Below are 17,700 nucleotides of genomic sequence, written 5' to 3'. Positions count from 1 at the left end.
TGGGTTTACTTGGGGAACACAGGGGGACCCTGGCTTAGCCAATTCCCCTACAGCAACCACTCTTGTCTGTGATGGTGGCATGGGGTTTGCCAACTTCACTGCCTGTCCCAACACTTTGGGCAGGTACAGACAGGAGCCCTACATCAATGGTACAAAAGCTGAGGCCTACAGAGACACTGGAGCTAGCATCACAATGGTGGCCCATTGGCTAGTTCCCTCTGAGCAGCTTTTGCCTGGTTTCTCCTACCAGGTGACTAACATTGATGGCAAACAGAACAGTCATCCCATGGCAGAGGTATGTCTCAGCTGGGGAGGGGTCACTGGCCCTAAAAGGGTAGCAGTGTCCCCAACCTTGCCTGTAGACTGCTTACTGGGGAATGACTTAGAACTCTCAGCTTGGGCTGGAGTTGAACAAGACACCCATTCTAAAATGGTAGGCCTGTCACAAAAGGGTAGGGGGGTTGTGCCATTCACAACCCCTGTCCAAATAGATTTCCTCCCTGAAAAGGTTGGAAGGGCAGTGGTAGCCACCGCCCAGGCACAGACAGACTTCCCTGTAGAGACTGGCAGAGCTGTGACAGTCACAGCTCAAACACAAACTGAGTGCCCCCCTGAAAAGGTTGGCAAGGCTGTAATGGTCTCAGCCTATACTCAGACTGACATAGGTGTAGTGAAGCCTGAAACAATGGATCACTCCACACAAACTGAGAGTAGTGGGGAGGAAGAAAAGTCTCCCTCTCCCCAGACATTAGGAAAAGGTCAGCCTCCTCAGGGATCTGACCTCACCCCTTGTGAAGGAACTGCCCCAGAGGTAGCCAGGCCTGGCCTGGCAGAGCCTCTGATGTCAGTGGCCCCTTCCAAGGTGGGACCCAGTCTGGTGCAGGTAGCCTGCCTCTCTCTACCCTGCCTCAGTCAGCCCAGGGCTGCAGAGGTCAGGGAGGCCAGTGGACCCCCAGAGGGCCCCTGTCCACAAGAACCCCCCCATCAAAAGAATGAGGATTGCCTGGCTAGTAGCCCTAGTCAGGTGATGGGTAAAAACATTCCTGAGGGATCTCCTTTACAGGTAGTTAGGGACCTCCCCCAGAGGGATTCTGTTGGGCACAGGCAAACCTGGGACCTTAGGGCCCCAAACCTGACCTGTCCCTCCAGTAAGCCCACAAAAGGGACCCAGCCTCCAGCTTTAGGTAGCCAGAGGCTGACCCTGAGAGCACAGTGCAACTCAGTTAAGGAAAGAAAGGCATCCATGGTGAAGGATGATTGGAGGAAGCTGAGGCCTCACTTTGAGGACACTCACTTCAGTACTCCATCTCAACACCAGCCTTTTACTTTGCCAAGACACGCCAAAGGTAGAGATTCCCTATGGTGGAGACCCTCTGATACCCTTAGGGTGAGGGATTGCTTAGTGGACCATGAGACAGGGGGTAACCATGCCAGTGCTGGTTCCTCCTTATATGGCCACTTGGGCAATATAGGCTTACCTGGTCAAGGTCAGCCTTATCTCCCTTCGTTTGGGGGGGGGGGTTGTGTAGGAAGGTGGATATCTGACTATGGTTACCCCCAAATTTTTGCCTAGTGTCTAGCTGGTTTTTCGACTTAGTTGGCCTGAGATCCTGCCATTCAGGCTCTCAGGCTATCTGCTCTCTCTGTAAAATTAAAACTATGCACCCTAGGTGCATAACCAATTGGAAGTGGATCACCCTGTCAGCCCCTGTACCAGTGTACACTAGGTACCCAGGGCATTGGTGTACCCAAGGCCTGCCCGGGGCTGAAGCATGTATTATGCCACCCCAGGCTTGGCCTAACAAATCTGACACAACTGGCTGATCACTCAGCTGGGGTAAGTTGGTGTAACCACCTCTTACTTAGGTGTAGTATACCTATACCTAACCTTAAATGGGACACCTGGTAACCTATAAGTCACTCCTATGGCAGGCCTTAACAATCCTGAAGGCAGAGTGCTTGGTTCCATGTGAGATGGTGCTCTGGCATGAGCTGAGCCTGTCTGCAGTGGTCGGAACAACTTCCTTCTACTGTTTCCAGATATCGTCATACCATATACTCTTAAGTGCATTATGAACCTCGCGGTTAAATGCTAACTTTGGTTTGGCTTTATCAAAACATGTCGAGTAAGGTGTCATACGAATTGGAATACTAACCCCTCGCCAATTCTGGCGACGGGGTTAGCATTCCACCCTTCTAGAGGGACACGACATGTACAGTACCTGAAACCCGGGTAAAATCAGACATAGCCTCAGCTCCACAAAATGGATGCTGCCACCACAGACACAAGTCTGCCCTCCTGCTGCTGGGAGTCCTTCCAGCTTGGGAGGTGTGGACAAAGGGTTTCCTGCCAGGGGAGGTGCGTGCACCACCCCAGACAGGATTTTGTGTATTGGTCAGGTAGGGCTTGAAAGAAACCAGACATGCCTGTGGCTCACAAGGAGCCTCGGGGCATATGCCAGTTCAAACCGGTCCTGGGGCACACCAGTCCCGGGCCTGGGGCGAGCTGGACAAAGGATTGGGGGTGTAACCACCCCCCTTCCTGGTCCCACCCTTAGGGAGGGACCTAGCAGGTAGTCCGGCCCCTAGAATCCGCTTAAAGGTAGGAGCTGTGTCCTAAGACTTCAGACATCCTGGAATCAACTTAAAACTAAGAAGAAGACGGGAACTTCGACGCTCTGCCGCACAGAGGACTGAAGCCAATCTCCCCTGTGGTCAGGGAGTGACCACCTTGCTAACGCAAGCACCATCCAGCGAATCGACGTCTGCTTTGCCGCCGCCTCCCGCCGGAGCCCGAGCCCAGAGACTGACAAGACCTGGACCTCCAGACCTCTCACCGCCCGATCCACAGTCCCTGCAAAGAGGAGACCCGTGGAGGCACCGAGACACGTGGAGCCAGCCATCTTGAAACGACTACGACAAGCTGACCAGTGCAACAACCGAGGCTCCCTCCAAGTTGTGCTTTAGGTCCTGAGAAGCCCAACTCTCGAGCAACATCTGCACCAAAGGTGAGCCCTCCAGCATCTCCACGATCTGCGTGGGGCCCTTCTGCATTTTGCCACTCGACGCGCCTAACCGGTTGCTGGCCCGCTGGCTAGTGGCCATCTTGGCGACGAAATCTACGAAAAACACCGCTGGTCCGGTTGCTCCAGACTGGCCCTTGCTCCCCTCCAAAGGAGCAGTTCCTCTGACCTTGCTGGTCAGAACTATCAGCTTAAACTCCTTGCCTACAACAATTGCTTTTGCCAAGGCTTGTTTGCTTCGATCAAGTCGCCGACACCGCCGACAGCGAGAGCCTGCGTGGGACAGCTCGTGACTCGACTCCTGGACGTCGTCGACCTTCAGGGACCACGTGGCTGCGGAGACAAGCTACCCCTCATCACCTGTTTGCACCCGACATCGCCTGGTACCCACCTGGTGCCACGCTGGTCACTGGCTAGTGACTGTGAACACTGTCCCCTCTGCTTTCAGGTCTTCAACATCTCCGATCCACTCTGGGATCAACTGCATCTCTTCCCGACCGACCGCCTGCAGCACTTTTGTCTACAGGCCCCACGGAACAGATAGAAGAAACCCGACGCACTTCGAGGCCTATGCACCCGCTTCCTGTGGGTGAGGTAAAGCTGGCACACCTGTGCCCAAGTGTAGTATTACATCTCTAGTGCCTGTGTTCCAAGTCTTAAGTTCCTAGGTCATCCGGAAGATTCCTTTTGCAGTAACTTTGTACTTTTTACGCACCCATTGAAACCTATGGGAGCACGCGTGTGACTATTTGCTCTGCACACGCGACCCGTGGACCTCCTGGTCACTAACTGAAGTTAGCTCCTTGTAGGCCCAGCGATTCTAGAGGCCCTAGGCCTTTTCCCTTTTCTGTTCGTGGTACTTATACCACTATTTTAGTATATGGTTTGAGTGGCCACCCGGGCCTATCCATATAAAGTGCAACTTCTGTGTATTCTACTGTAATCTTGTTTGACGATTTGTGCTCCTGTGCTCATAAAGAGACTAGGGGTTACTTTGAGAAATAAATACATATATATTTTGAATATATATCTGTGTGGGGTCCTTTCATTGGTATAAAAGGGGGTTACTATTGGTAAAACAGCTTGCTTAACACGCATCACGAGTTTAGCCTCAAAGACTGCTTAGCCTACGCTACCACTAGGGCAGCTAGTCCGAAAAGGTTGACTTACAACCACACCATAAGGGTTGCTTGGCATGGTACAAGGTGGTCACTAGAACTAGTGAACAGCATATACCAGGCCAACTTCTCACATGTAGTTATTAATTTTTAAAGGTTTTTGTAAAAACTAGCCCCTAAAAGATCGAAACACCAACTGCAGATATCTAGTCGGTCGAGACCAGATCAAAGTCGAAAAATATGGCAGAGCAAGGGGGAGCACGGTTCAGATGCAAGAAGTGGATTGGGCCCGGTCAGCGCTTGCCCTCAGACTTAGAGGAAAGTTTGAGGAAAATGTTCTGGGAAGGTGAAGTTCAGCAGGAAAAGGTGTATGAGGAGGCAGCGCCATCATCGGGGAGCTTTGGGTAGAGGCAGCAGTGAAGATTTCCATGTTCAGACTTGAGGCCGATTACGAGTCTGGCGGTTGTCAGGCTACCAGAGTCACGGTAGTGCAGAGGTGGCGGTACACCGTTTTGCTGATTAGAACTTTGAAAGTCGTATCATGGCGCAGCCGGCTGCGCCAGTGAACAGTTGTTCTCTGGCAGTGGCCCAGTTTTGCCACAACGCAATATGCTGACAGGGGACTGGTGCAATCCCACTCAGCATATTACGAGTTCGTCCACCGCCAGTATTTCGTGGCGGAAGCCCCGCCATGAAAAGGCTAGTGGTGGAGGAACAAAGGGGGCCCTAAAGGGCTCCCATGTGCCCCCACCCCATGTGGATAAATTCAGGGGGGTACAACATGTTCCCCCTTGTCTGTATTCCCACAAAGTTCCAGCACGGCATGGACGTCGACATCCATTCCGTGCTGGAATTTCTTTGCCATTCTCACTGCGGTTCCTCTATTCCAGGCACCGCCATGGGAAAGGCAAAAGACTGCCGGCTGTAAACTCAAACTTGCGTGAGTTTGACGTAGCAGAGGCAGCATTACGCCAATGTGCCGAGCTCATAATCAGGCCCTTAATCTGTTTTTAGGAAGTTGAAAATCTCCAGCAGGACAAGGCAGAGGGCTGTAGCCAAAGAAAGTTCCATGAGGCCAGATAGCCCTTTGGTGAAGGATCTCTGAACAGGATTTACTGTTGTGGAGAAGAATGTACCGGAAGAACCAGAAAAGTCAATCCGACCGGCGATGCACCTTGAGTGGATAGGTGAGCAGGTTAATCTCGGTCTCCTTCTGGTTCTCAGAGCAGTTTCTGGCCTGAAAATGTCAAAGTTCTCAGTGTTGGATTTTGGCAATCTGAGCACATTTAGGACCACAACTAAGGGTCCAGGACTGGAGAGGCAGTACCTGGGGATTCAAGACACACTCAATTTGGGTACAGATATGGATTCAAGATGGTGAAGCCTTATGTGTCCCTGTGGCTCTGAACAGGAGGCCAGAAAACTAGCCTTTGGGTCCCTCTGATAGTTCTGGGTGCAGGTGTAATGGCAGGGCTTAATAGTAAGGCTGAACTCTGAAGGTCCAAGGCAGGCTCCAGGCAGCAGGACCGTCCTTCCATGTACAGCAGCAGTCTGACAGAGTGCACAGCAGGACACAGTAGCTAGACCTTTGAGAGTCCTTCCGCAGGACCAAGTGTGGACTGAAGAGTGGGTGTTAGGGTCCTATTTTGATGCCTTGTGCCTTTCCTTCTGGTAGTTGGGAGAAACTTCTAGAAAGGTTCTTTGAAGTGCATGGGATTTGTGTAAATGCAGGGCACACCCTATTTAGTTGAAAGTGGGGCTGCGCTCAGCTAATCCCCCATCCTCCCAGCAGTTGGCCCATTCAGGCACATCTAATCTCTCTATTGTGTGCATGTCTGGGAGGACTTCACAAATTCTAACTGTCAGTTACACCCAGTCATGTGACCTATGACAGGCTGCAGGGACTAAATGGCTAAGGGCAGGAAAATGCCAACTTTCTAAAAGTCATAGGTAAATGTTTGGAGAGGTTTCCGTTAATGTTATTATTTACAGTCAGTATATGCTTTGTGCTCTAGAGTAATTTTTTATACAGTCTTTTTTTTTTATTACAGTACCCCTGAGGAAGAACTCATGAGAGTTTGCAATGCATTGGGTTTTTACTGTGCTGGCTCGAAGGAATGTTAAAAGCACGTATCTATGCTTAAGCTTATTTGGAGACATATGATATTTGAAAATGCGCAATAAACGTTCTAGCACCATCGGGCTGTCTCTGGAGTGATTCAATAAGCTGGGAGTACATGGATCACTTTATTGGTTTACTATGGAGTACTACGGATCACTGAGAGGAATACGGATTACTTCGGAGGAAAGTCTCCTCATTTCAGCAGTGCAGCAGCAGGGGACACTAGTGTTGCCCTCTTGAAAGTAACGTTCTAAAAGTGGCATTTCCAAAATTGTAATTAAAAACACGACTTTACCATTAAAGAGGATTTTTCATTACAATTTCATATGTACCAAATATGAACAGGTTACCTGGAACCAATCAAAAGTTAGCGCATAGTAAATGTCATAAGACAACCCAATTTTATCTTATGGGACAGATTGGCCTTACAGTAGTGAAACAAATGTAGGCGATTTTCACTACCAGGACATGTAAAACTTAAATGTACATGTCTAAGCACTTAATTGCAATGCACCCTGCCTATGGGCTGCCAAGGGCCTACCTTAGGGGTGACGTATATGTAATGAAAGGGGAGTTTAATACTTTGAAAGGGGGTATTATTGCCAAGTCAAATTGGCAGATTAAATCTGCATTCACGATGCAATGGCAGGCCTGCAACATGTGTTAAGGTGCTACTTCAGTGGGTGGCAAAACAAGTGCTGAAGGTCCAATAGTAGCATTACATTTACAAGCCCTGGGTGTAAGGTATACCACTCTACAAGGCACTTTTAAGTAAATTAAATCGAGCAGTCAGGTGTGAGCCAGTCAAACAACATTTAGTTGAGTGAGCACAATACCTTTAGCACTGGTTACCAGAGCCCTAAGGCCAACAAAACCAATTTTCATTTAAAAAAATGAAGGTAAGGAAATAAAACATAATTATTGTTGAGAAGAACATGGCGGGCGCCGCTTGAGCTGGCCGCTGCACACCGGAGAGAAGTGCCCGCACCAACGCCGCAAATGTAGCCTGAGGAGATGCAGAACCCACGCACGAAGCCCCCCCTTACCTTCCTTGGGGGATGTGTTGTGGGACTGCGGCACCCAAGGGAGCCTTGCGGTCTCTGGAGCTAGGTCTCACTGGCAAGTGGCAGCCCTGGAGCTCAGGAAGAGCCGCAGAGTAGTAGCGCGCGGTCTCCTCCGGGGCAGTAGTGACAGTGGCAGTACAAGTTCAGTCTTCCCGGCCACAGAAGTTACAAGTCTGTGCACAACACAACATCTGCAAGGGACCAGGATGGAGGTGAAGGAGGCGAAGGAGGTGATCCCACAAGGTCAGACTGTTGAAACACGCCCCAAAGATTTCTTGCATCAATCAGGTGCATTAGAACAACCAAAAGAGGGGATACAATGAGGGGGAAGGGTGTTAAAAGCCGAGAGGGGAGGGTTTCTCCACCCTCTTACAAAACCCTACACAACTCTTAGTGGGAGGAGTAGTCTCACACACATTTTTGCAGTGTGAGGTGAAGGGTCAAAGCAGCAGGAGAGGAAGGGGAGAAAAAAACCCAGATAAAGTAGAAAAAATAAAAATGACTCCCTCCCTATGGTCTTACTTCAAGGTATAGCCCTCTGTTGTAGATGTTGCTAAGTAAGCAGAAGCACCGCGAAGATGGAGTTTAGCGCGTCCGAATACCATGGCGGATAAAGAGGCTGCTCTCCTTGTAAACCCTGCAGGCAGTCAGGGGAGACCATTTACTGAGATAAGGGACAAAAACTTAACCTCATTGAATCCTAGCAGATCTCTTCAGATCGGAGAATCAGAGATAGAGCTAGGCATAGACGGTTTAACCCCAAGCAACCCTGTGAGGAACCCGTTTGTACCCTTGGAAGACATGTTTCGTATCCTTTCAGAAGAAACTAAAAAGGGCTTCGCAGTTTCCGAAAGTAATCAAGGAGAGATCAGGGGTTGTTGAGAGTCATTAAAGAAAAAAATGGATCTTCTGTATTTAAGGACTGAAATGCTTGAGAGTTCGAAGGGGGGAACTAAAAGCTGAATTGAGCACCGCAAAAGCGGACATATTGGACCTTAAAAAAGAGCAGCAAGTGGTTCGGGGGAAATTAGAGCAAAATAGAGAACAATTCTAGGAGGTGTAATCTTCACATCCTCAATGTTTCTGAAGGGAAGGAAGGAGAAGACCTTAGGTCTTATATTGTTACTCTAATTAAGCAATCAATCCAGTTAGAGGAATCAGAGAAAGAACTGTGCAAGGACATGCAAAGGGTACACAGAGATCCTTTCAGAAGAAACCCCAACAAAATTAAACCTAGAAAAATCCTTCTGAACGTTAACACATACTCGTTAAAAGAAACAATCTTGAATATGGCCTTGAAAGCAAAGTCGCTGAAGAGAAAAGACTTCTCCTCTGAAATTCGATCGGACCGTGCTAGAGCTACCTTGGACAGACAATGGGAGCTGGGAAGAAAGCTGGATGAGTTAAAAAAGAATTAGGGACAGTGGCCAAACTCAAGTTTCCCGCTTCCCTGAAACGTATGCACAAGAATAAAAAATGCATAACGTGCAGGCTAAACAAGAGGCAGATGAGCTTCTAGAGAGCAATAGGAAAGGGCAGATATAGATTCACAGCCTCTGAGCCTGTATTAGAGTGTTTCTCACCGATCCGAAGATGGTCTTGATTAAAAAGAAAGGGCATTCCTAGGTTTCTTTGAGGCCAATAGGGGTGGGGCAAGTAGTGCAACCCAAACAGATACATAATATGGTCTTATAGCACAATAGAGCGGCAAAAGACGTCACAGGGTTGGTGGGGGTGTCTCCGGACGCAGCAACTAGGACTTACATCTAGTCCTGGAAAATGGTGGGTTGGGTTCTCCAGGGTTTGGGGTAGGCGAGGGGGGAGAATAGGTCCACTGGGTGGGGAGCATATGGGATAAAAAACAAACAAAATCCTTTTTCACCTCAGCTAAACATATTTCAAAAATGAAAAATGCAGCAGTCAGGTCTCAAAATCCTTTACACCTAAATTGCGATACAGTTCCCATTGTGGAATGTTGACGGGTTACACGTTAAAAGAAGAAGAGCTAAGATCCTGCAATACCTTAAAAAATAATATTCCCACTCCAGAGAGTGCAACAGTAGGGAAAGCATTGGATAGCGTAGGGTTAAAAATTACTATTCCGACTCCAGTGCGTCAACAGTAGGGAAAGTGTTGGATAGCGCTGGGGTAAAAATTACTATTCCCACTCCAAAAGGTGCAACAGTAGGGAAAGTGTTGGATAGCGTAGGAGTAAAAATTACTATTCCCACTCCAGAGAGTGCAACAGTAGGAAAAGTATTGGATAGCGTAGGGGTTAAAATTAACATACTTATAATTAAATTAATTTTTATAACTAAATAAAGATTTAATTATTCAATAACAAAAAATTAATTATCAATACCAATGAATAATTGATAAAACATTATTACCAATTAGCAATTAGTTAACAATAAATTAATGATAAATACCAATACATTATAATTATTAAAAATGAATTACCTAATAAAAAGTATTTAAAAATAAATTAATTCTCAATACCAATAAATTATAATTATCAAAAATTAATTGCCAAATACAAATTACATTAAAAAAAGAATGTTTAATGCCCAAACATAATAATTATTAAAAAGTAATTACAAATTAATAATTAATTATCAAAAAATATGATAAATACCAATACATAATAACTAATTCAAATTAATAACGAATTAATAATGAATAAACAATACATTTATTTCCAATTTACAAAAAATAATATGTATTTACACTTAATTACCAATTAATAATTTGTTAACAATAATTTAATTATCAATATCCAACAATAAAATTAATAATTACTTAATTAGAATTAAATTACTTCCCACCCTATTCCCCTATAAACTCACAACCCACTCCAATAATAAATTCATACACTTAAAATAATTATCAATTGATCAATTAATAAAAATTAATTACCAATGAATAAAAATTAATTGCCAATTATTAATTAATTAACAATAAATTAATTAACTATACCAATAAATACAAATAAATAATTACTTAATTACAATTAAAATACCTCCCACCCGACTCCCCTATATACCCACAACTGGCTACAGTACTAAAACACAAAATGTATTTAAAATTAATTCATAATTCCTAAAAATTATTATTAAATTCACTATAATTAAATTACTTCCCACCCTATTCCCCTATAACCCCACAACCCGCTACAGTACTAAAACACAAAACTTAATTAAAATTAATTCATAATTCCTAAAAATTATTTATTATTTTACTATAATTAAATTACTTCCCACCCTATTCCCCTATAAACCCACAACCCGCTAAAGTACTAAAACGCATGATTTACTTAAAAAAAACATTACTAACTTATAAAAAATGTATACATGTATTTAAAAACTAGTACAATACTTGACAAAAATATATAACACATTCATATAAAATACATAATAAAATGCATAATATAAATATAGATATTAGTAACATCGATGTTTTTGCTATCGATATTACTAACTTCGATATTAACAAAAACGATATTTCTTACCTTCAGGTTGATATTCTGGTCATCGAAATTCTTGATTTCGATATTCTGTCCCTATGATATTTGCAACTCAATATTACTGTAGGTCGATATTTAAAATTTGATATTTAGACAGTGCACCGACTCGGATACTAGGCAACAAAACATGGCCCTCCTCCTCCAGATATGATCATAATTTTTACCCTATGATTATACCCCTCTGGATTTCTCTAGACTGCGATGGGCCCCTCCCCGTTTTGACATCATGGGACATTTAAACAGTCAGCAGTGTAAGTCAGATAAAATTTGGAGAGGGACCTTTTCCTGTCAGGGTGATACCTTCCAACATGCAGGTCTACATGCAGGAGGGAAGGTCGCAAGTCCTTCCTTACCTGCTCCCAGGGTCTGATAGGTACCGACGTTTGGAGTGGTTATTGTAGTTCGAGGTGAATGAGGAGAAAAGAAAAAGTAGGCAAACCGTTTCAGGGAAGATAACACGTGTCCCCTATATGTCTATGGAGAGAACTACCCAACCTCCTGCGAGTTCTCATCTCTAAGACAGAAGAGCCTGGATAGACCATCAGCATTGTAGTAGTCTAACCTAGCACAGTGTTCCACCATAAAGTACATTCCATGTAGGGAGATGGACGACCTCAAAAATTTTGAATTCTCACCCCTCATTTGCACTAGCCACTTGAGGGGCGTGTGGTATTTCTGAGTCCAGAAGTGAGTCCCAGACAAGTATGCTCTCAGCTTTTTCAGTGTGCAGACCACATCAAAGGCTTTTCTCTCAATAGCACTTCACCTCTGTTCCCTGGGAAGTGTGTCTTGCTGAGGCCCCAAAGCACTTTCCAGTTGGTCGAGCAAGTAGCTACTCTGTTTGTTGCATATATTTGAATAAGAGTTTGAAGGCGTTTATCACTGGTGTCCTAGGCCCACTATGATATTGTAGCCCTAATTGAATTTCCAGGAACACTCCATTAGAACTTGACTCAAAATGGTAGAGGGGTCCAAGGTTTAATCAAGAGGTTTATAAATGTTAGACACTTAAGGCATGATTACGAGTCTGGCGGTCCACGGACCGTCAGACTTGCGGGGTGTGGCGGTGGCAGTCTCCTGACCGTTCTATTACAACTGGGACGTTCCTTGGTGGTGGTGCGGCGGAGAAGAGGCAGAAATATACTTGGTGGGACCACTGCAGTCCCGTCAGGCAAATTACAAGATTCCTGGCTACCAAGGTTTTCATGGTGGTTCCGCCACCATGAAAACCGTGGCGGAGAGGAAAGGTGCCACACGCCATGTAGATGCACACAGGGGGGGCCCAACTTGTGCCCCCCTGTGTGCATGCACACTAGTTCCTGCACAGAATGGTCTTTACAGTTCATGTGGTGTAGGAACTGTTTATGGCATTCCCAATGCGGTGCCCATTTTCTCAGTGACCACCATGGGAAAGCCCGTCAGATGTGAGAAACACTCGTAAGCTGGTGGGCAGCTGGATCATGGGTTTGGCAATGGGGCTGCGGGCACACCCAGCAGCGCACCACAAAACTCGTAATCAGGCCCTAAGAAAAAGTCAAACAAAACAGTACCCCACAATTATCAAATGTCCAATCAATTATTTACTTTTTACTTTTTATGAAAGGGGAAGTAGTTTATTCCATATTAACTTATATACTACACACAACATATGAATCCACAAAGCCATTCAGCACTCTGTAGCTCCTTCCCTGTCATGGATCTGAACATAAAGGTGATCAAAGGACCTAGAGTTCTAAAAGTTCCATTAATACTGGAGTCTATGGAACCTGCAAGTATATGGAGATGTGTTTGATCACTTCCCAACTTTGCAAGCTCAGAATCAGACTGATTTTGCAATCGCGAAAGCTTAGAGATCATGGAACATTGACTTCAATCGGAAAAGTTCACACAGTATGCTAGTGACTTGGTCCACTAAAGACAATGCATGTTGCGACACGTAAGCACTACACTTATTCATTGGTGTACCAAGTGTGTCATGGGCCCTAGTGCAAAGAAGGAAATGGACCCTTGGCTGCTCTTTGAACTCTGAAAAACAGCATTAATCAGGGTTCAATGGGCCCTCAGGCCTCTGGGCCCCAGTGTCACTGTACCAGCTGCACCAATGCAAGCTACACCCCTGCACGCGTTACTGTTCAATATGAGCATCAGTCAGGCACGGGCCAGGTTGATGTATGGAAACGTATGCCTTTGTGAACTCTATGGGGATTCATAGCACTTGCGGTGTTGTAGTGATTTACACTAGTGCACACGCTGCTCCTGAACCTAAGGTTAGGGGTTAATCCAGTGATTATTGCTATTGTTGGTGATTGGGGTTAGTCTTGGGCTCCCCATCAGACCCTTCCTTGCATTCACACCACTGTCTTTGTGGTAGATTACATTATTAGGAATCAGATGTGAACATTAGTGGATGGCGCACGAGTTCATGCAGATGATTGGTGGGATTAGTAGATGAGCTAGAAGAGATTAGATATGGCTGAGTGCAGGACAGGCCATGGTCCTTGAGATGAGATGCGGGGAACCTGAAGAAATAGAATAATTATGATGAAGGCGAACATGCCCATGACCTAGAGAAGGCTGTTCTCGGAGAGAGGTGACATGCAATGGCTGAAAAGCAAAGAGAAGGTCATTGAAAGAAAAAAAGAAAGGTGACAATTGGATGTTTTAATTTAATGTCAACATTTTCTAGCTGGATTTTAGGAAAAAGAGTAGACTTTCGAGATCCCATGCCCTGAGAGAATGAAAACGTGAAGCAAGAAACGTCATTATTTGCATGTGAAATAGCTGTATGTTAGGTTCTTTTGGTAGGCCCTAGAATCAGTGAACAGTGTGTCCGCTGTTGGCTATTGCTAGACCACTGCTTCAGCAGAAGATCAGCTCATGGGTTAGGAGTGTGAAGTAATGGCTTGACACATAAATAGGGATAGCTTTAGGTGGTGTTTGAAAGAAGCAGTAGCCTCGTGATACTATAAGAGACTACACATGGTAAATAATGCAAACAATGGAAAGGTTATTCACAGAATCCTGGAGCGGATGTCTTATGAAGTTTACCATTAAAAGTTGCTTCACTGTATTAATTACCAAGGCAAAGTAGAATCAATTTGAAGGCCCTTGTTTAGCATGGCACAGGATGGGGTGAGAATAGCTTCCCAAGCAATGGAAGTGTCTTGCCTTTGCTCCTGTAGCTGGAGGGAGGAGACCCAGGCACTGCAATGAAGAGGAAGAGACCAGGCAACATGTGGAAACCCCATGAAGACTTTTGTGTAACAAGAAGATGTAGCTGGAGGGAGGAGACCCAGGCACTGCAATTCAGAGGAAGAGACCAGGCAACACGTGTAAACCCCATGAAGACTTTTGTTTCACAAGAAGATGTAGCTGGAGGGAGGAGACCCAGGCACTGCAATGAAAAGGAAGAGACCAGGCAACATGTGGAAACCCCATGAAGACTTTTGTTTAACAAGAAGATGCAGACTTGTGTTCCTGAGCTAAGGCATCCAGCAAATGGCAGGGGTGGGACTGCAGGTTCTGTATTTCAAGATGAGGAAAAGTAAAAGAGTGCTCTTTTTTGTGGTCAACCCTCCCCCATCTAGCCAATGTTTGCTTCAGTGCTGATGGTTATGACTCTGGATGTGCACTGGAACCTGCTGCCCAGGTCCCAATGCCAGTGCTCTCCCCCAAAAACTGTTAAATGTAAATTGGCAATGCCAACCACTAGTAGGTGGCACCAGGGGTAACCAGGGAATGGGCGGTAAAGGGGTCACCAAGGCTTGCAGCACTTTTTGTGCCACCCTGAGGGACCCAAGTAAAAAGCCAGTAGGCTCCCATACGAGACCATTACCAGATGGGCAACCTGCCTAACTAAGGTGTGTCCTTTTAGCCGGTTTTACCCTTAGATGCTGGTCAGCCGGACCATAATGTATCAACACGCTAACCGATCATGCGCTAATCCTAATGCGCCTTTTCCAACGTTTTGTCAGCTGGGTATTTGCTCTCCGGTGCACACTCTCCACACTGTCTCACCCAACGTAACCATGGGTGCAGTTTCATATGCCAGTTGAGATATTTCACAACACGCTGTTCATCACGCTCCGTAAGTAACCCCTAGATCGCTGTTTTTCTATGTCCGGATCACTCATGGTTAAGTCATCACCACTAGTGAGGTTTTATTCCTGCACTCAATAATGTTGATTGAGTAACCTTCACCTTGTACTTTTTACTTATTTTTTTATTTTTAAATCCACAAAATGCACTAAGATATGTGTTTTTATCCACACAAGAACAATGAGCACTGCTCACATCGCTCCTTGGTGATTTCTGGTCAAGAAAAATCAATTTACAGTTTCTTTACATGCACATACGTGACATCATGCCTCACAGATGTGCTGTTATACTTGACTAAGCTCCCTTCCTAGCAATATCCATGGTATTACAATGCAGTTTATCTATTACAACGATGTTCACCATATATGAAGTGCGGTCACATGATGTCGTAAAACAGACATGGATGCACATCCCCCTGCCCGGGCATAGAAACAAATAAAGCAGGTAAGCCTTTTTAAATAGTATCGCAGCGCCTTCATACATGTTTTTAGCTGTACAGGTTCCCTGACACTCAGCCGTTTTGTATTTCCAGCCATTCTACCTACCAATGCGTGATGGCGTGAAGGGAAGGAAAGCGCCCAGCGCCGCTGACCCTACCAATACTCCTTGAAGGTGGAGCCCCCTTCTTCAGGGTTCTTCATATGGTATGTCTACCATGTCACTCCCAGTGCTTCACTCTACGTGATACTATTTATTAAAAAAGTCTTTCTGATATACATGGGCCATCAGCAAGCCGGTTTTCTTTAAAAAAAACTTTATTTAATATAGGAAACAGTCTTGGAAGACTAGCATGAATTCCCACCTTATGCTCTCTATTTTATGCATATATTTATACTTAACAAGGGGAACCCGTGAGGTAGGAAGGACCTAGGGTACTTACTAGTTTGAAAAACAAAAGGTCCTTCAAAAGCAATACAATATGGGATAAATTTAGACCAGAATCGGCTCTATATAATTATGCAATGCCCAGCCGGACATTGAGGTTTTAATGATCAAGAAAAACAGATAATTTAGACATACGTTAGAATATAGAGTGGGACACAGTCCTGCGTCCTTCAACACTTAACAAAAAATACAAACAGTCAAACATATAAGACATTTATCAGGCTGAAGAGAGAAGCTTATAGCCAATACGAGATTCAAGGGCAAGCTTTCACGATAGTACAATGTCATGCACAATTTTAACAAATGCGTTTAACATGCATGTTTGTACATAGGGTCGACGACGTTTCGATCTATTCAAACAATACATAGATCATCATCAGGACTAGAGAATACACAAGCCTGAGAGTGCAATTCCTGTAAAAAATAAAGGGGGAGAAATCGAAGGAGAGAGGAGAATTCCATTAAAACAACCTATAGATACTGAGAATACTCAATAATGACAGTGGTCATGCATGACATGCCCTTAGTGAAGTACAAGCCAAGGGAGGCCGGTTGTGAGAACGAAGGAGCCACAACTAATATCCAATTGAGGACAAAAAATTCAGAGGGGGATATAACAATGAATTACAAGGGTGAGCGAGGCGGTAATACTTGGAACGCAGTAATTAGACTGTGAGAAAGCGGTGGGCGTGTCACAACGTGCAATTGGATGGTAATTGTCCGCAGTTGAGGGTGTGAATAACCGCAGTATTGAGGAGATGTGGTATACTTGTGCGGTGAACTATTGCGAGATAGAATAGGCGAATTGTCAGTGACGTGAGGAATAAAAGTGGGGGAGTAAGCAATGAACGTGAGCCGATCGGCGTCGTGACGGAAGAACCAATTAAAGCATGGAGACTAACCAGAATCGGAGACGAACAATTCCTGTTTACTTATTAAAACGGAACCGAATAAGGTTGTAGGTTCGGGGGTCCAGCGGCCAGGAGAAGATTCTCAAAATGTGGCAACGCTGAAAACTAAGGAAGGGAGAAAAAATTGAGGGATGGCGATCAAGGCATTGGAGGAGGAATCAATGGGTGGGAATGGGGACTCACCACTTGTTCGTCGCGGCGTGTGGAAGGAGCTGTAACAATATTCAGCTTCCGGGTAACGCGGCTTGACAATCCAAGGTCCGCCTAAGGAGGAGCGCAATGCGGGAGTTAGAGGTGGGGGGGAGGGGGGCCATGGAGAAGGGGTGAACGCGCCGCACAGGCACTTACCAGAAAACGAGTGAACTGCACGATCGCAGGTTGACGGTAGAAGGCTCCGCTTGGTGAATAAAGCAAGCCCGGAAGGCACGTGACCAAACCAACCTTGTCATGTGACAGGACGTGCACGTTGTGACACGCCCACCGCTTTCTCACAGTCTAATTACTGCGTTCCAAGTATTACCGCCTCGCTCACCCTTGTAATTCATTGTTATGTCCCCCTCTGAATTTTTTGTCCTCAATTGGATATTAGTTGTGGCTCCTTCGTTCTCACAACCGGCCTCCCTTGGCTTGTACTTCACTAAGGGCATGTCATGCATGACCACTGTCATTATTGAGTATTCTCAGTATCTATAGGTTGTTTTAATGGAATTCTCCTCTCTCCTTGGATTTCTCCCCCTTTATTTTTTACAGGAATTGCACTCTCAGGCTTGTGTATTCCCTAGTCCTGATGATGATCTATGTATTGTTTGAATAGATCGAAACGTCGTCGACCCTATGTACAAACATGCATGTTAAACGCATATGTTAAAATTGTGCATGACATTGTACTATCGTGAAAGCTTGCCCTTGAATCTCGTATTGGCTATAAGCTTCTCTCTTCAGCCTGATAAATGTCT

The sequence above is a fragment of the Triturus cristatus genome, chromosome 8, assembly GCF_964204655.1.
Source record: "Triturus cristatus chromosome 8, aTriCri1.1, whole genome shotgun sequence".
NCBI classification, from domain to species: Eukaryota; Metazoa; Chordata; class Amphibia; order Caudata; family Salamandridae; genus Triturus; species Triturus cristatus.
The sequence above is the reverse complement of the archived record's forward strand: the minus strand, read 5'-3'. Positions refer to the sequence as shown.